The sequence below is a fragment of the Balearica regulorum genome, chromosome 27 (genome assembly GCF_011004875.1).
Source record: "Balearica regulorum gibbericeps isolate bBalReg1 chromosome 27, bBalReg1.pri, whole genome shotgun sequence".
Lineage (NCBI taxonomy): Eukaryota > Metazoa > Chordata > Aves > Gruiformes > Gruidae > Balearica > Balearica regulorum.
The window spans coordinates 4,973,145-4,988,752 of record NC_046210.1 but is presented as its reverse complement, the minus strand read 5'-3'; the positions used below and the strand labels follow the sequence as shown (position 1 = coordinate 4,988,752).

The window sequence follows — 15,608 nt, the reverse complement described above, 5'->3', positions numbered from 1 at the left end:
GAATTCTTGCTTTTTTCCCACTCAAGATATTTGTTGCTGAGTGTAATCTTGAATCCCTCTCCTGCTACATGAGACTTTAAGCCCAAAGGATGGGCTTCTGTAGCTTGACAAACAGCTGTAGAGATGGGAACTAGCATTAGAAGCGATGAGTGAGATTTTCAGAGGCATCTGTGGTAGCTGAAGATGCATTCCAACTAAATAAAAGTACCCCCTTGGACAGAGATGGGAAGAAGCCAGCTACAAAGATATTCCCTCACTCCCTACCCCTAGGGGTGCCCTGTGAGTACACATCAGAAGGAGTTTTGCCAGCTGCCAGAGCATGCAGCTAGCCCCCCTTCACTGAATGGCTTGCTTGGAATGCTCTTGAGCAGTGCTGCTTCATGCATCAGGTGTTTGCCCTGCCTGCCGAAGACCACCAAGAAATTCAGCACTGCGGGGAAGAGGTGAGACGGCCCTGCGGTGTCGTGTTCAAAGGACGAAGGAACTCATCGCTGTTGAACGTGAAACCTGCCAACCGCGCTTTGCTTGTGAGGCTGCAAATCAAAGATGCAAAATGGGATGATCAGATGCTGCAGGTAATCAGTGAAAATCACAGTGTCCCTCTTGGTCAGCCCTCCGCTGAATACGCCCAGTGGGACCCTAGGGAGACAGGAGACATGTCTGCTATCCAGAGGGTGAAGACAGGAATGTCAGTTGCTGATTTGAGAGGTAGGGGCAGCGGTTGTGTTAGCTGAAAATTGTTGTGGGAAAAATTTTCAATAGAAAAACAGAGCCTTATTGTCAGGAAAAGAAAATAGACTATTTTTGTTCAATTCGAGGAGGTGATTTTAGAATTTTGCACTCCACTTTCTCCTCGTTTCAGGTTCAAGTACAAGCCCACATTGCATTATTTAGATAAGTATTTAATTCCTGTGGTATTTACCTAGGTATGTAATATAGGTTAGTGTTTCTGTACTGAAATAACGCAGAGTTTGTTCTGTGTGACACTTCGACTTTCCTTGATTTGAGGGTTCTTTATTTTCCCCCAGAAGATTGTAATTCCCAGGAAATGGGTATTCTGTTATCTATCTATCCTTAAAGAGCGAGTACTTCTACATTATGGAGGAGTTCTGAAGATAAATAAGAAACTATATTAATTTATTAAGTTACAGTAAGAATCAGTCCCTTAAAATGGGTGCTTCCTGACAACGACCATATTTTACAAGAGTCTGACAAATTTTTTACATGTCAAAATACTCTTTGGCATTTTGTGCAGCCTATCTAAAGGACTCAGAGAAGACAACCCCTCACAACTTGCCCTAGTCTCACAAAGCAGCACCTAGGATTAAAAAAAAAAAAGAGAATAATGAATAATTGGCCTCTTGATGATACTGTCTGTTCCTAAAGGTCATTTGCTTGTGTTGAAATCAGTTGTTTTTCTCAGCAAAAAATACACGTTTCTGTGGCACTAAAGAAGTAATTGCCAAAGTTATTTATGTCACAATAATTTATTAATCTGGAAGGATGAAGACGCTACCCAGAGGTCATGTGTGACCTGGTAATGAGGCCATCAAGCATCACCATAAATAATTAAACCAAGACACATTACTTGAGAACTTTTTCTTTTCCCCTTCCTCGGGCACCTTGAAGTTCCTTCATTCTCCATGTAATTTGTGTTATGGGTGGATTACCAACATACAGAGCTGCAATTTTAGTCCTCCTTAGAGCATGACAGAGCAGTTGTGACTGGAAGGGGTCTCTAGAGCTGGACCAGTCCAAGTCCCCTGCTGAAAGCAGGATCAGCTATAGAGCACGTTGCCCAGGACTGCGTCCTCTTGAGTTCTGAATATTTCCAAAAGTGGAGTCTCCACAACCTCTTTGCCAACCTCTTCCAGTCTTTGACCACCCTCACAGTAAAAAGCTTTTTCTTTTGTTTAAATGCATTTTCCCATGTTTTGATTTGTGCCCGTTGCCTCATACCCTGTCTCTGGGCAGCACAAGGAGCTTGGGTCTGCCATCGTTACTCCTTCCCATCGGGTGCTAAGACAGTTGGTAAGATTCTCCTGAGCCTTTTCTTCCTGAGGCTAAATAGTCCTGGTCTCCACCTCTCCTTGGCTGACCAGTGCTTCTGATTCAATCTGGTTTTCTTTTCACAGTTCTGGTTTCAAGCAGAGACCCAGCATTAAAAATGACTTTGGATGTAACTAAAACTTGAACAAGGGTGTACTTGATTTACCCCCCCACCGCTCCGTGAGAATGAGCAGCTCTTAGTAAAAAAGAATCAGTAAAATCTACAGGACAGAACAGGAATTGTGAATTGTGTATCCAGCCCATGGAGGATGTTTGGTATATGTGGGAAGGGGAATGATTTGGGCTTTTTAGTTCGGTAACAAGGTGATGTTGTCAGGGTGAGAAGCAGCTGATTCAGTGCCGTGCGTTAGCCAAGATGACAGTCGTCATGTTTACCTGAAAGGCATAATTAATCTGAAGTTAATTGAGTAATGCTGTATTTAATCTCTTATAACAGAGAATCCAATTGACTTCCTGAACCAATCAATTTTTCTTTCTCTCTTTTTTGTATTGTTTTTCAGGAGGGATTTGGTCTTTGTTGTTGGTTTTTAAGTATTGTCCAAATCCATTTTTGTTTCATCTGCAGCAGATATGGACAACTACCTCCATTTCAACAGCAGCTAGGATAGCGTGTACGTTTCTGAAACACTTCCAAAGGGATTTTGTCAGTCTATCCTTTATCATTGTTGAGATTTAAAAAAGCCATGTTGTAAAAGTCCAGCAAATATCTTTTCACCACCATTTAATGTGCTTGGTTCCTAAACAATTGCAATTGATTTTGTTTGGTCTTGCAAACACGAATTATCCCGTAATCATCTTAACCTTCCAGCCATGCTTACATTGACTTGTTTGTGTTTTAAAGTGAGAAAACGCAGACATTGTCATGAAAATAAGAAAGGTTAGAGGCAAATAAAAGGTGAGGGTTTTTTCCCCGGTTGGCAGGATGTGCATCCACTTCAATTAATTGTCACCCTTATAGCTTATTTAGTACAATGCAAGGAGTGAGGTAAATTTCAAAATTAAATAAATGACCTTTATTTTTGCTTTTGCTTGTGGTTTCTGCTAAATGACTATTTCAGGGTTCATCAGTGACAGTCTCTTAGACTGTGTGATTGCTTGCTTTTACTCAAAACGACAATACGCAGCAGAATACTAAAGGGGACAGTATTTTTCAACTACAATACATTTCTTTGCAAGGAAGGCTTTGGGGCTTACTGCAGTCTCGGTCCTGGAGGATGAAATTGTACAGACAATTACCCACCATTTTTGAATAACAGAGCATTTCCACTGACAGCCATGTAGATAACAGGGGCAAGCATTGCTGGTACTTTGACTCCCTTTTCTGCCTAATATGTTTTATTTTTTGAATGGCTTTATCCCCATTTTTCTGTACTCTTTAGGTTGTTACATGGTTTGGATTTCTACTGTTTACTGAATAAAGGGTTACTTTTGATAATTTGCACTTCTTTATTCTTCTGTCCTACAATATATATCTATGCATGCCCATTTTACATAAATTTCTTGAAAGAGTCGTATAAAATATATTAGCCTGAAACTGAATTGTCCGATCTGTAGCTAGTTATCGTGCAGGAAATACAAGGCTCATTCTTGGTAGGGGATGAACTCCCGCTGTCTTATCGTGGGCAGTGATGAAGCGCAGGGTAAATGAAAGGGAGAGGGATGCGGGGTCTGCCATCCAGGAAGCGTGCTTCAGTGTTCTGTCCTAGAGGGTTTTGATGAAGCTTTGGTTGTGTGTGGGCCTTCTAATAGAATAGCAGATGTAGTAAAAAATCTAACACCTAGTGAAAGCCTGCCAGCGGTTGTTGATGTTTTAAATGGGTCCCATGTCCAGGCAGCTGTCCCAACCCAAGCTTGCTTAACGCAGGAAAAATTGATAGGGTCAAATCAATAGGGAGTCTCGCTGCGAGCTCCAGATGAACGCTTGCAGCACGTACTCTGTTATTTGCTTTGCACAGTTACAGATCTCTTAGAAGGCTTTACCAGAAAGCACTTGCTGCCATGGGGGCGATGGTTATGATGATGGCACGCTCACAGAATTGTAACTCCAGGTGGGGAATAAGCAGCAGGAGTAGATGAGTTTCTTCATGCCAATGCCCTTAGCAATGAGAGTGAGAAATGCTGGAAAGCCTGTGGTGAAACGGGTAGAGTTATTTCTAAACAGAGTGAGTTTTTCCACGGGTTTTTTGAAGGCATATTGGGGGGGCAGGGTTTGTCATGAGCTGCTCTGGATTTACTCCTAGATAACTCAAGTCAGAATTTGGCCTGAGTTGTCTTGAGTGCATTTCATACGTGACAGCAGCATTCAGAAATGCAGATTAGTGGTTCTGTAAATCAGGCTTAGGTTTTATTTTCATTTTTGTTCTGAAAACATTCAGGGGACTTGCAATAAGCCCCACGTATTACTGTGGCATTGTGAACTATCTTTAGGTTGAAAAACTCCATTAAGTATCTCTCCTATGCAATGTGTTCAGTTTATTTCAAGTGTAATCCATGCTTGCACAAGAGGCTTCTTTGGTAACTGCTCTGAGGAAGTAAGGCTTGATTTTGTGAGGTGCTGAGTGCCCTTGATGTCAATCGGTTTTAAGGATGCTCAGCCTCTGGACTGAGTGTGCTCTGGACAAGGCTTTAACCTCGCTGATAATAGCTGTAATAACGAGAAGTGGCAAGGCAAAATTTTCCTGTTGGTGCGCTTGGTATTTCTTTCCCATTTCATGCCTCCTGTGGGAGCTTTCTCAGCTTTTTTTCATGTTCCTGTTCATAATGACTTGTGTTCAAGCAAAATGAGTTTTTCATAAGGAAATTTGAAAGAAGCTTTGTCTTTTAGGACTTGCTTGTCATATAAGGTCTTTAGGTGAAGCTTGTTTATATTTAACTAGCTTAGGGTAGCGCAGTCTTACTGGAAGGATATAGAAGCTAGAAATCACAACCTCTGTAACATAATGAATGCTCCAGAGTTGTTCCAAATACTATTTTCCCAATGACTAACAAAAATGGTCCAATTGTTTCTGTATCCTCTATTTCAGCAGCCAGTAGTAGTAACTCCTTTAGGACACAATGTAATAGATAAAGGATAATTCCAGTAGGAAATATTTTTTCCTAGCACCCATTAATGAGGTTGATGTACATAAGAAGATTTAGCCCCTCTTTCAAAACACTTGGATATTGTTTTGCTCCTTATTAGTTTGAAGGCATTGGTAATTACTATAAAGTTCCAGATCTTTAAGAAAAAAGAAAAAACAAAACTCAATTTGCAGGTTAACGAGATCTGCGGCCATAAATTTCATTAGTTAGTAGTGTTAAATAAGGAAGAACATGAAAGATACACTTCCAAAACCTACTGAATGATAGTTTGCCAGGTGAATCCTTGAGGTGAGACAGGATTTTGGGGGTTATTTGTTGTAAGAATGATCAATCTTTTTTTTCCCCTGAAACTCTTTTCTTTCTTTTTTTCTCTTCCTGGAAAATGTATAAATAGTTAAATATTTCAACTCGATGCTACTGTGTATTGCACTAATGGGTTCAGTTTCCTAGTTTTCTTTGGTAGGAACGAGTTGTGTCTGTTTATATCCACCTCTTGCTTTTTTTATTTCATTTATATTATTAGCTCTCGAACCATGGTATCTTTTAATCTGTCTGCACAGCAATTGGTGCCCTTGTCCACAAGGGTGACTTCTAGATGCCATTGTAATGCAAACAATATTATACTTAAATAACAATCATATAAATACCAGTGTACAGAGAAAGTACTCTGGAGCCTGGTATGTCTTCATACCCTCAGTGAGGTTTTGTTTTGGGATGAAGCCTGCAGGGCATACAGTCTGTGGAGAAAAAAGTGACTAGCACTATTCTTCCGTAGCCAGAAAAATTTCTAGTAGGACACCTACAAGTGCTGAGAACACACGAAAATTAGTGATGTTAAGGCTGCATGCTTGTTAATTTGATCAGCAGGTACACCTGCCACGATGACACCAGTGGGTACAGAGAGAGCAGGATCAGAAACTCTTCATTCCACAAAACCTTCAGCTGTCATTCCTCTCCGCTGTACTAGAAGGGAAGTTAATGATGCAGGAAAAATGACCAACAGCGGCAGCTGGATCCCTGTGCCTTCTACTAATATTTTCAGAAAGGGAGCAGCTACAGGCTGCCGTTCTCAGTCTTTCCTGCGGAAATCAAGGAGTAAAAAAGGAAATTGCCTTTGCACAGATTCCAAATGCTTAAAAGAAACAGATTTCATACTATGGCTGGTGCTTGAAAGTGCGGTTGTGGAAGAATGCTGATAGAAGGCTTTGTTGCCTTACGGTTGGACTCAATGATCTTAATGGTCTGTTCCAACCTGAATGCTTCTGTGATTGGGCTCCCTGCACCCACACTAGGGCTTGAGCAGGGGTAAGCTTGTAGGAGTAGATCTTTCTTTTGCAAATCATCCTTAGTAGCCTGCCTTTCTGTCTTGTCTTTTTAAGCACAGTTCCTCAAACTGGCCGCAGTGTGAATCCACTATGCTGACCCTTACATACAATTTCAGTATATAGTTAGTCAGAGGCCAGTATTTTCCTACTCCTATTCATCTTAGTGAGAAAACAACCTGGTGGTAATGTCTGTGGTGTTTATAGTCAATCCAAGTCCTTATAGTAGGTGTCTGTCCTCTTGATCATCTGGGTCATGAATCTGTGAAGTAGGTGGGAAGCTTCCTGCGAACAGGATTTGAGGAGCATTAGAAGTAGGTTGGCAAGGGGAAAAAATTAAGAAAGCCTTTCTGAATTCCAGAATAAATGAAAACCACAGCAAGGATTAATGCTTATGGTATTCCAGGTTGTATATGTCAGATGGAATAAACACCGATTAAAAAATTCCTATTTTCAGGATGCTCCCTATTTTGAATACACTTGCATAGACATCCAATTAAATATCAAATTAACATCAGTTGGAATCTCTCACTTAAATGAGAATTAACTATTGCCAGTATCTGAAGAGTTTATTAGTTGTTTATTTACCCATCTGGTCATTCAGAGTTCTGGAAGAATGAAACTTACTGAGCATTTTCTTTCTCCATTTCAGGTTCCAGTTGTGAGTACTTCACAATGGAAAACCTATCCTTTCATGTGAGAGCATCATGTGAGGAACTTGAGTCCTGATTTACAGCGTTGTTTACTTGCTGAACGTGCTGACTGGTGCCTGATAGAATTATACAAAAGCACTAAGGTATGTATCTAATTCACTCTAAAAGTTCCAGGTGATTAGTTTCCTTTTATAGAGTAATCAAAGCTGGAAGAGACTTGTGGACATCTGTAGTCCAGCCCCTCCTGTTCAATGTAGTTTGACTCGATCAGGTTTCTTCGGCCCATGCCTAGTCTGCTTTTGAGTATTTTTGAGGGTAGAGATTCCACAAGCTCTATAAGCAACCTATTCTACTATGTTACCATCCTACGATGACAGCTTGCTTGCCTCCATCCATCCTTCCAGTTGCTGTTTCCTGTACAGACTTGTGTTCATTGCCTCTTGTTCTATCACTGTGCACCTCCTTTTTCTGTGGCTCGTGGTTCGTATGGCTTTTAGCCTATCGTATTTCATATAGTCCAGAATTAGGGATACATGACCGTATGCAGGGATTTTTTGGTTTGGTTGCAACTTGAGAGCTTGGTTGGACTACAAGAAAGGTAGTCATGGGTGAGCCAGAGATGGAATCTGAAAAGGTGCCAGTTCAGTTCAAAGTCTGGTCCAGATACTTTGTGAGCTTTGGGCATGTCAATCCTTTGAAGTTTCAGTTCCTCATCTGCCAGATGGGGAGACAGTCATGTTCCCTCCGCACCTTTGTTTAGCTGCTGAGTTCTCTGGTAACCGTATATATGACACCGTACATACAGGTAGGGGAACAGGATTGCTGATTGTATATGCTGCATTAAAATTAACAATACTTTAATAGTATGGAAACACATTCAGGAATCCAGAAAGTGTTTTATTGTATGCTGGGTTTAATGTACCAGCCAAATGGCAGTGGTCATGAATTGTTGACAATTAAACACTTAGCATATGACAGTTGAAGATGAGGACCTGATGTATACATTTCCATCAATAATTCACAGGACATTAGAGCCTCAATGTCAGAAGTTGTACCTCGGCCCAGGATGACAGTATATTAATGAAGTTGCTCCAGCCATTACAGTCCAATTGCTAATTTATTCATAGTTTACTAGCAGTGGGGAGAGAGGGGGAAAGGAAAACCCAAGGTCTGAGTTCAGTAGCCCTTGAAACAAAGATGCATGCTAGCTTTATTTGCAGCGTTTGATTGCTGAGTCGTGTATCTATTTCAGCCTTGGTGAATGAGACCAGATTAAAAGGAAACGAGTGAGTACAGCCCAGAAAAATTGACTCAAAGTAGGCCTTATCACCAAATCGTTCCACTGGAGCTGAATGTTAACAAAAGTAAGGCAATCGTGTTCAGGATGATATGGTGAAACATGTTTTCATTTCCCTAAACACCCATCCTGAGTTCGTAGCATTTAATCCTGTGATTTGAATTGTTATTGTTGGCTGGTTCACATTTTTCTGTACTGAAGATGATAGCCCTACAAAAATGCTCACCATGAGTTGAAATGTATTAATAAGATGAAAATATGCCAAAATGCTAGCTGCTATATAAGCAAAGAAGCAAGACATGGTCACTTCTTGTGATATTATTAACCAGTGTGTTCTGGGAAAGTTTTACTAGTTATGAAGCATGGGCAAAAGACACTATTTTTTTAAAATCGGTTTAGCTGTGCTAGTACACCTCTTACAGAGGATGGCTCTATCATCAGAGAGGCCGGGTGTCATCTTTACAGGATTGTGACAACCCTTCACAACAGAAAAACCCAGAAGGTTTAGGAGTCTTTGTGGGTCAGAAACCGCAGAAGTAGGTTTTGGATGGATTTGCCTCGTGCTGTCACTCAAGCATAAGAGTTGATTCCTTTGGAGAACTGAAATGCGTGCACGCACACCCCCTCTGTCTGTCCCTGTCCTCCTGTGCCTGCTGCTGCCTTCACCACCAACGCACAGTTTTCCAGGACACTCTCCTAAAACAATTTAGGCTCGCAGGGTCCAGTTTCCCTTTTGTTCTTCACTGACACTCAGTTGCAGATACGTTTCAAACTCTATAATACAGAGACCTTAAAAATCACAGAATTTGTGTCCCCCTAATTATTGTTTTGCCTGTAAATTGCATTGAAGGAAGTCATGTTTTGAAAGGCTTGCCAATTAACTTCATACAGATGTCTGCAGTCCTCCTCATTTCAGCGGCATTGTGCAAAGTACATGTTAAGCAAAATCTGATGTGCAAGCTAGTTCATGAAATACATACGCCCATTTACATACACAAAGACTCCTGTTTATCTGTATATGTACATCACTAGTACGCGTCAAATGTGGACACATCTGTTTCATTCAAAATGTGCCAGATTAGCTCAGACAATTTGTACATGTTTTTAGCCTATAGAATTTGCAAACTCATTTTGAATGCAGCGACTTGAAGATCTTTACTTGAAAACTAAACAGGCTAATTGGAGGTGTCAATAACTTCCATCGGGGATACTGCTGAGTAGTTGGAAAGAGTGACTGATGGGGGAGTGGTGCAGCTGAGGCCGAAGAGGGTAAAGCATGTGGCATTATAGGAGAAGAACAAGATCGCAGATGTCTGCGAAAGATCGTCTATGAACAGGCTGTGTGCAATGATGTCCCATACCGAGGGCATGAACAAAATCTTCCCTGCATCCTCGGTGCTGGGAAACATAAATGTTTTAGTGTGCAAAATACTTGCACATTTGGAAGCAATGATGCGCCTTCAATGATGATCCTTCATTCAGCGATCTCCTTGGACTCACAACGTGGAGTGGGATTCCCTTTAATGAGTGGGCAATTGCAACAGCCCCTGCCCGATAATGGACGACACCTCACCCCGAATCCTGGAGCTGGGAAGGAATTTGCTTAGAGGTGCAATTCCCAATAACATGAACGTGTCTTAGACCTCTAACAGTCTCTTAATGAAGTGTGTAGTCAGTCCTGTGTTGAATCACTGTCCAGCTGGAATAATCTCTTACTACTTGTTATTTTAATTCAGTATCTCTCTGCCTCCATAGCACTGGGGATTACATTGACACAGCCTTTCATAGGAGGTTATTGGTTTGAGTCCAGGCTGCTCTGATTCCAGCCACGCTTGGCTAGTGTCAGTCTGATGCTTGGTATGGAAATTAGTTGGTCATCCTCCTTCAGGGTCTACTGGACAAATGCACGTGTTGCAGAACCATCATCACAAGTGACACTACAAAGCGATCTCATTGACCTTTTCACTGGCTCAGCCAACAGTCTGATTTGTGCATTGGAGATAGAACGGTCTTCCCAGCTCTCATTTCCTGAAATGAAGTGTTTTGGTGGGACAACATGGAAGTTTCTATTGCAATGAGCTAGTTGTGATGCTGTTTGGTGGAGAAAAAAAGACTTTTTTTTTTTTTTAACAGTTTAATTTGGCATTTCTTTAATACTAGAAAGAGGAGAGAGAAAGTAAACACGTGCTATTTCCTTATAATCTCTTCTTAACCATTAAGAAAACTGCAAAGAGATTATCAAGAAGCTTCTTTCCTTATTTCCAGTTTTCTCATTCCCTCTCTGATCTTGTCCATGAGTAGTTCCTCTGAATTTATGCTTCTTCACATTCACAGTGTTGTAAGCTCTCTTCCTGCTATGCAAAAGTGCTTTGCTGTGCTCTAAGCATTTTCCATGGATTGCGTATAGAAGAACAATGTGGAATGAAAGTTACACATTTAGAATGAAGCTGATCATATTTCATATTAGGACTGTAGTTATATGTCATTTATGCAGGGCTAACAAATGCTACATAGCGATTGCATGCATGGTTTGTAGATGTTAAAGATGGTGGTTAAGACGTCATTATAAATCATATGTTAGAACTGCAACTGCCAATTTAGACAGTATGAACACATGTAGTAACATTGTGTTAACCCTTTATAAACTACTCCCAAAGCACTTTTCCTATACGTGATACTCATTTTTGAACTGAACTTAGAAATAAAGTGCAAAATAAAACTACTTGAAGAATGGAAAGATTATTCAGATTGCAATAAGGAGTTTCGGTGAAATTTGTTCCATAGATGAAAATAATTCAATTCAATTAGATATTAAAAAAAAACCAAACCAAAAAAAAGGAAAAAGATTAGCCTATCAGAAGGAAAATCCATAGATTCATTTATTCTACGTCCATGTAGTCTTAATCAAGACTGATAATTTAACTGCAAAGAAGTCTTGTTGGGAGCGTGCGGATGGCTCAAAGGCTTTGAGATTGCAGTCTGAGGGTGTTCCTGTCCTCCTACACCCCGTCATCCCATGCTGGACTGTGTTTATCCAAGCTGTGAACACAGGAAGATCAGAACCTTGGATTTTCAAAGTGATTGTCATCCTCTCCACTGAAACAAACAAACAAGGTTCAAAACAAAAAACCCTCAGAAAGATGAGCATCTGAATGACTGTTGATTAATATTCTTGGATAAATCATCTGGAGGAGCATGAAAATATTCCCTCTGTGACATAAAATGGGTTCTGTTGCAAAGTTAGGGATATGTTTAGTAAATCTTGTCTCGATTTAAAAATCAGCACGGCTGCCATTCCTGAATGCCAACCTTCTCATTTGTCACATTGAAACATAAATGACCGTACATTAATGCAGCAACCTAATATTGCAAAGCTTAGACATTTCCATCTTTAATAACATTAGAGATAAAGACAAGTAACTTCTTAGCCTCTTGATGGTTCCAAGGATTAACCAAATTGTAGGACTTCAAATTTATTAACAATTGCCAGATTTGAATTACTTTTATTCAATTAACTAACTCAAGGATGATTTTCAATGTAGATGATGACCTTAAACACCATGACTGTGGAAAGGAGAAATGAGGTGTGGGTAAATGGCATATTATTATATGCTTCAGCATCATCTTGAGTTTAATAAGTGAAATTTAAGTGGGGGACTGAAATGTGCCGCTATCAAAAGTTGTGTTTTTTCTTGTTACTTTCAGATATAACGTGTGCTTCTTTTCTGACAAATATATTAGACTGGGATAGAGTGGTGGCTTCTGCAGTAGCTGGTCCAGCTGAGGTCCAGGTCACCTTTCAGGGATCTGCTTGTATTGCAAAATTACTGACTTTTAGAGGGGTCAGAAGGTGAGATATCTTCACAGATTTATGGGCCATTAGTCTCTGTCTCTCCCAGTGCTCTCTCTGTAGATAGGCAGGGTTGTTTTCAGAACGTGTACTCAAGATTGGCAGGTGCCAAATGATTGGAGATGGGGGTGGGAACGGTGAGGGAATATAAATGCCAAAGATTATCCATCTGATAGATAAAACCTCAGGATTTAGCTAAATAGAAATTCACTTTGGTACATAACAGATGTCCAGATGTCCTTTGGGATGAATTAATTTATTTAAATCCTGTCTGTTTTAATGAAACACTTTTAAAAAGCTGGAATGAAACCTGACTTAAATGCCCACTGAAACGTCTGCCCAAACTCAGCTGCTTGACAAGGGTGGTCTGGCAAATGTGCTTCAAGGTATTACCCAGTAGTTGATCAAGACTTTGGTGCTGCCTTTAGTAGATGAGGGCTTAGTAGCAACTCTAGGTTCTTCCTTTGTGCTGATACTGCTCTGTTTTCTATAGCCACTGAATATCTTACAGACTACTCTTAAACACAGTTCAGTGGTACTCAGCTGGCTGCAGTTATGAGAAGCTGTAGGAAAAATCTTAAATGTGCTTAACTGTGTGTTGCAATGCTTTGTGAAGAAATAGGAAAAGATGATTAAAAGTTTTTCTTCACAAGTGAGATTATTCCAGGCTTCTTATACCAAAATTATCATAGTGATATAGCAACAATGACAGCGGTAGAGTCGGTTTGCCATCAGTCTCAGGATGTTAGAGTAGGAAGGTTTGTTTTAGTTTTTTACTTAAAATGCTATTTCCTATTGAAATATTATGGCTGAAAAATCAAAACCTGGCTAGCTTAGAAATGTAACTGCTTTTCAGCAAAGTGCTAAAATGAAAGAGAACTTCTTAGTGTTTGAAAAATTTCACGTTTAGCCTCTCAGGTTTGGGGTATTTACCAACCACTGTAGGAATTGTTTTTCAAAACTGGGATTTTTGTTGGTGAGTTGCTTGGGGTTGGTTTGTTTGTTTTCCTTTGGAAGTGCTTTAGCCAGCTTTCTTAGCTGAAGAAAAGGAGTCGGATACCCTCTGATGAATGCTTTACGACTGTCTTTCCAATGCAATGTGCATTTTTGTTGCACTGGAACAGGAAGGGTGGAAGGAAAAACCACTCTGCCACCCACTCAGCTAAGGGGACTCTGTGTCTGACCTTGGTTGTGTATTTGTCATCACACAGGTTTGACTTGGTGAGCGCTGGCGGCACAAAGAGGAAGCGTAAAGCGTACACACATGCCCGAGCTTGAAAACTGGAACACCCTGTATTGTGGAGACAAGTAATGAGAGATCAGGGTGCTCATATGACGATCCCAGACTGCTCTGACACATGCTGCTCAAAAGCAGAGGCTTTGTTTCTTGGCTGTATTTAGAGATTAATTCTTTCAACAAATACGGTATTTTTAGAAGCTGTAGGAGTTTTCAAAGAAGGCTGTATAGACCCATAATTAAATAGATTCAGTTGAGGGGTGGGGGTATTTTATTAACTTAATTTCTTAGAGTTTACAGAAGCACAAATGCATCACTTAGTACCTGATGGAGACTTGTCTGTCACTGAAAGAAGACAGAGGAGGACATTAAAGGCTGTATTTTCAGAGGTGCCATGTAGCAGTGTGCATAGCTGGAGGCAGAAGGAATTTAATTTTATTTGTTAAGACCTTTAGAAAATATGAATGTAAGGGTTTGCTTAAGTGGATCTTTCAGATTGTCCAGACCATGCCCCAGCACAGAAGATAAAAGAGATTATTTTTTTCTTTTCTTTCTTTCTTTCCAGTTATGCCTACATAACTGTGACCAGTATTTCCTTGTATGGAGGCAATATTTTCAATGACTGTTGAGGAAGAGAAAAATACTTTGAAATACTGACAGAAGAGAAATCCATTGCCTAGTTTTTGGGAGATTGGTACACCGTCTAGCAATTTCAAACGCATACGTTCTGAAAGCAAAAGGAGAGGAAGGAGGGAGAATGAGCATGGGCAGAATCTCTGATAAGAGACAAAATGCCAATTCTAAGATTATTCTGTTGGCTACTGTAGATATAAAGGAGATCCTAAAATGCAAAGGGTGCTGACTGATGGTGTAGCGTTATGAGATCATCACCTCAAGTACTACATTCTTGTTTAACTGCCTCCTCTTCCTGTACTGAAAATTGTTGGCTCAGCCTTCTCGTCCTACCTTTTCTTGCTGGATTTCTGTTGCATTTTCCAGCATTTGAACAGTCTTAAAAAATCCTCCTTCCAGCTCCCTGGAACCTCTGGGACTGTTCTTATTGCTGGTGTGTCATGCCGTCAACAAAGGAATCACTGTAGCACACATGAGGGAATATAAGTTCTGCTAGAAGCACAGCACAGGGCAGTAATTTCCCTTTCTATTGCAGCCAAATACAACAAAGAAGCCGAAGTTGTTTCATCTTGAGCTCATTGGCGCAGTTTCGTGTTGCATTTAGTTACCCTGTGTGTTTGCATGCGTGTGCATGTGTTATCTTTTCGGTAGGCAAGCTTTTCTTTTGTTTGTTGACAGTTGCAATGAGAGTTGATATTGTACCTATGATAACCACTCATTGATTACCTTCTCACTGCTCAATCAATTCCTTGATGTGTTGTTATTTGGCAAACAGTGATGTGAATTTAAAAAAAAAAAAAAAGAAAAAGAAAAAAGCTTCTGTAATCTCAGATGAAATTTATCTAGAGGACTACTATACAGGCAAAAGCCCACACATTTACCATGAAGATGCGCTGATATGGCACTACAGTGCTGCGATCATGCTGTGAGGAATTTTACAGCATGTAAGTCATTGTGATAATTCCTCTGAAGAGGAAGGATGTGAGCATGTACATCTATGTAATTCCTTTGCTTTTCTGAAATCAGACCAATTACTAATGGTTCATGTTCTAGTTTCCTGCTGTCTGGCAAGGACAGGCTTCTACCTGCTCTAGAAAAACACTGTCAGCATTTTGTTTTCCACTTTGTTCAGTGCACTGCACACCCAGCTAACATGGAGGGTGGTCCAACTGTTGTGGTTGCAACTGTCTTTTCATTTCAGTCTCCCAAATGTTGACAGCAGTAGACGTCTTAAGTGTCTTTTGGTTATATCATGCTGCCAGGAAATTCTGATATATGATCGTGCAAACTATTTGTTAGGGGTATAAACTGAGGAATTGGCATTTGGATAGAAAAGCAGGGTTTGCGTTTGAAGAGGAGTTATGTTCTAGTTAATCTTAGAATATGAAATATCTGTATTGTTGGGCTGCCTGTTTATTTTTGGATTGGGTTTGGTAAGGCTGTTAGATGCTTTAAAAGCAATTAG

General features: G+C 40.3%; 1 protein-coding gene across 1 annotated transcript in view; it reads left to right on the top strand.

Annotated features, from left to right (window-relative positions):
- LRRTM4 (leucine rich repeat transmembrane neuronal 4) overlaps positions 1 to 15,608 on the top strand; it is a 334,867-nt gene that overhangs the window by 96,876 nt on the left and 222,383 nt on the right. The window contains exon 3 of the mRNA XM_075736597.1: positions 7,126 to 7,269. The gene's annotated coding sequence lies outside the window, so the exon portion shown is untranslated. The remainder of the gene's footprint in view (positions 1 to 7,125; positions 7,270 to 15,608) is intronic.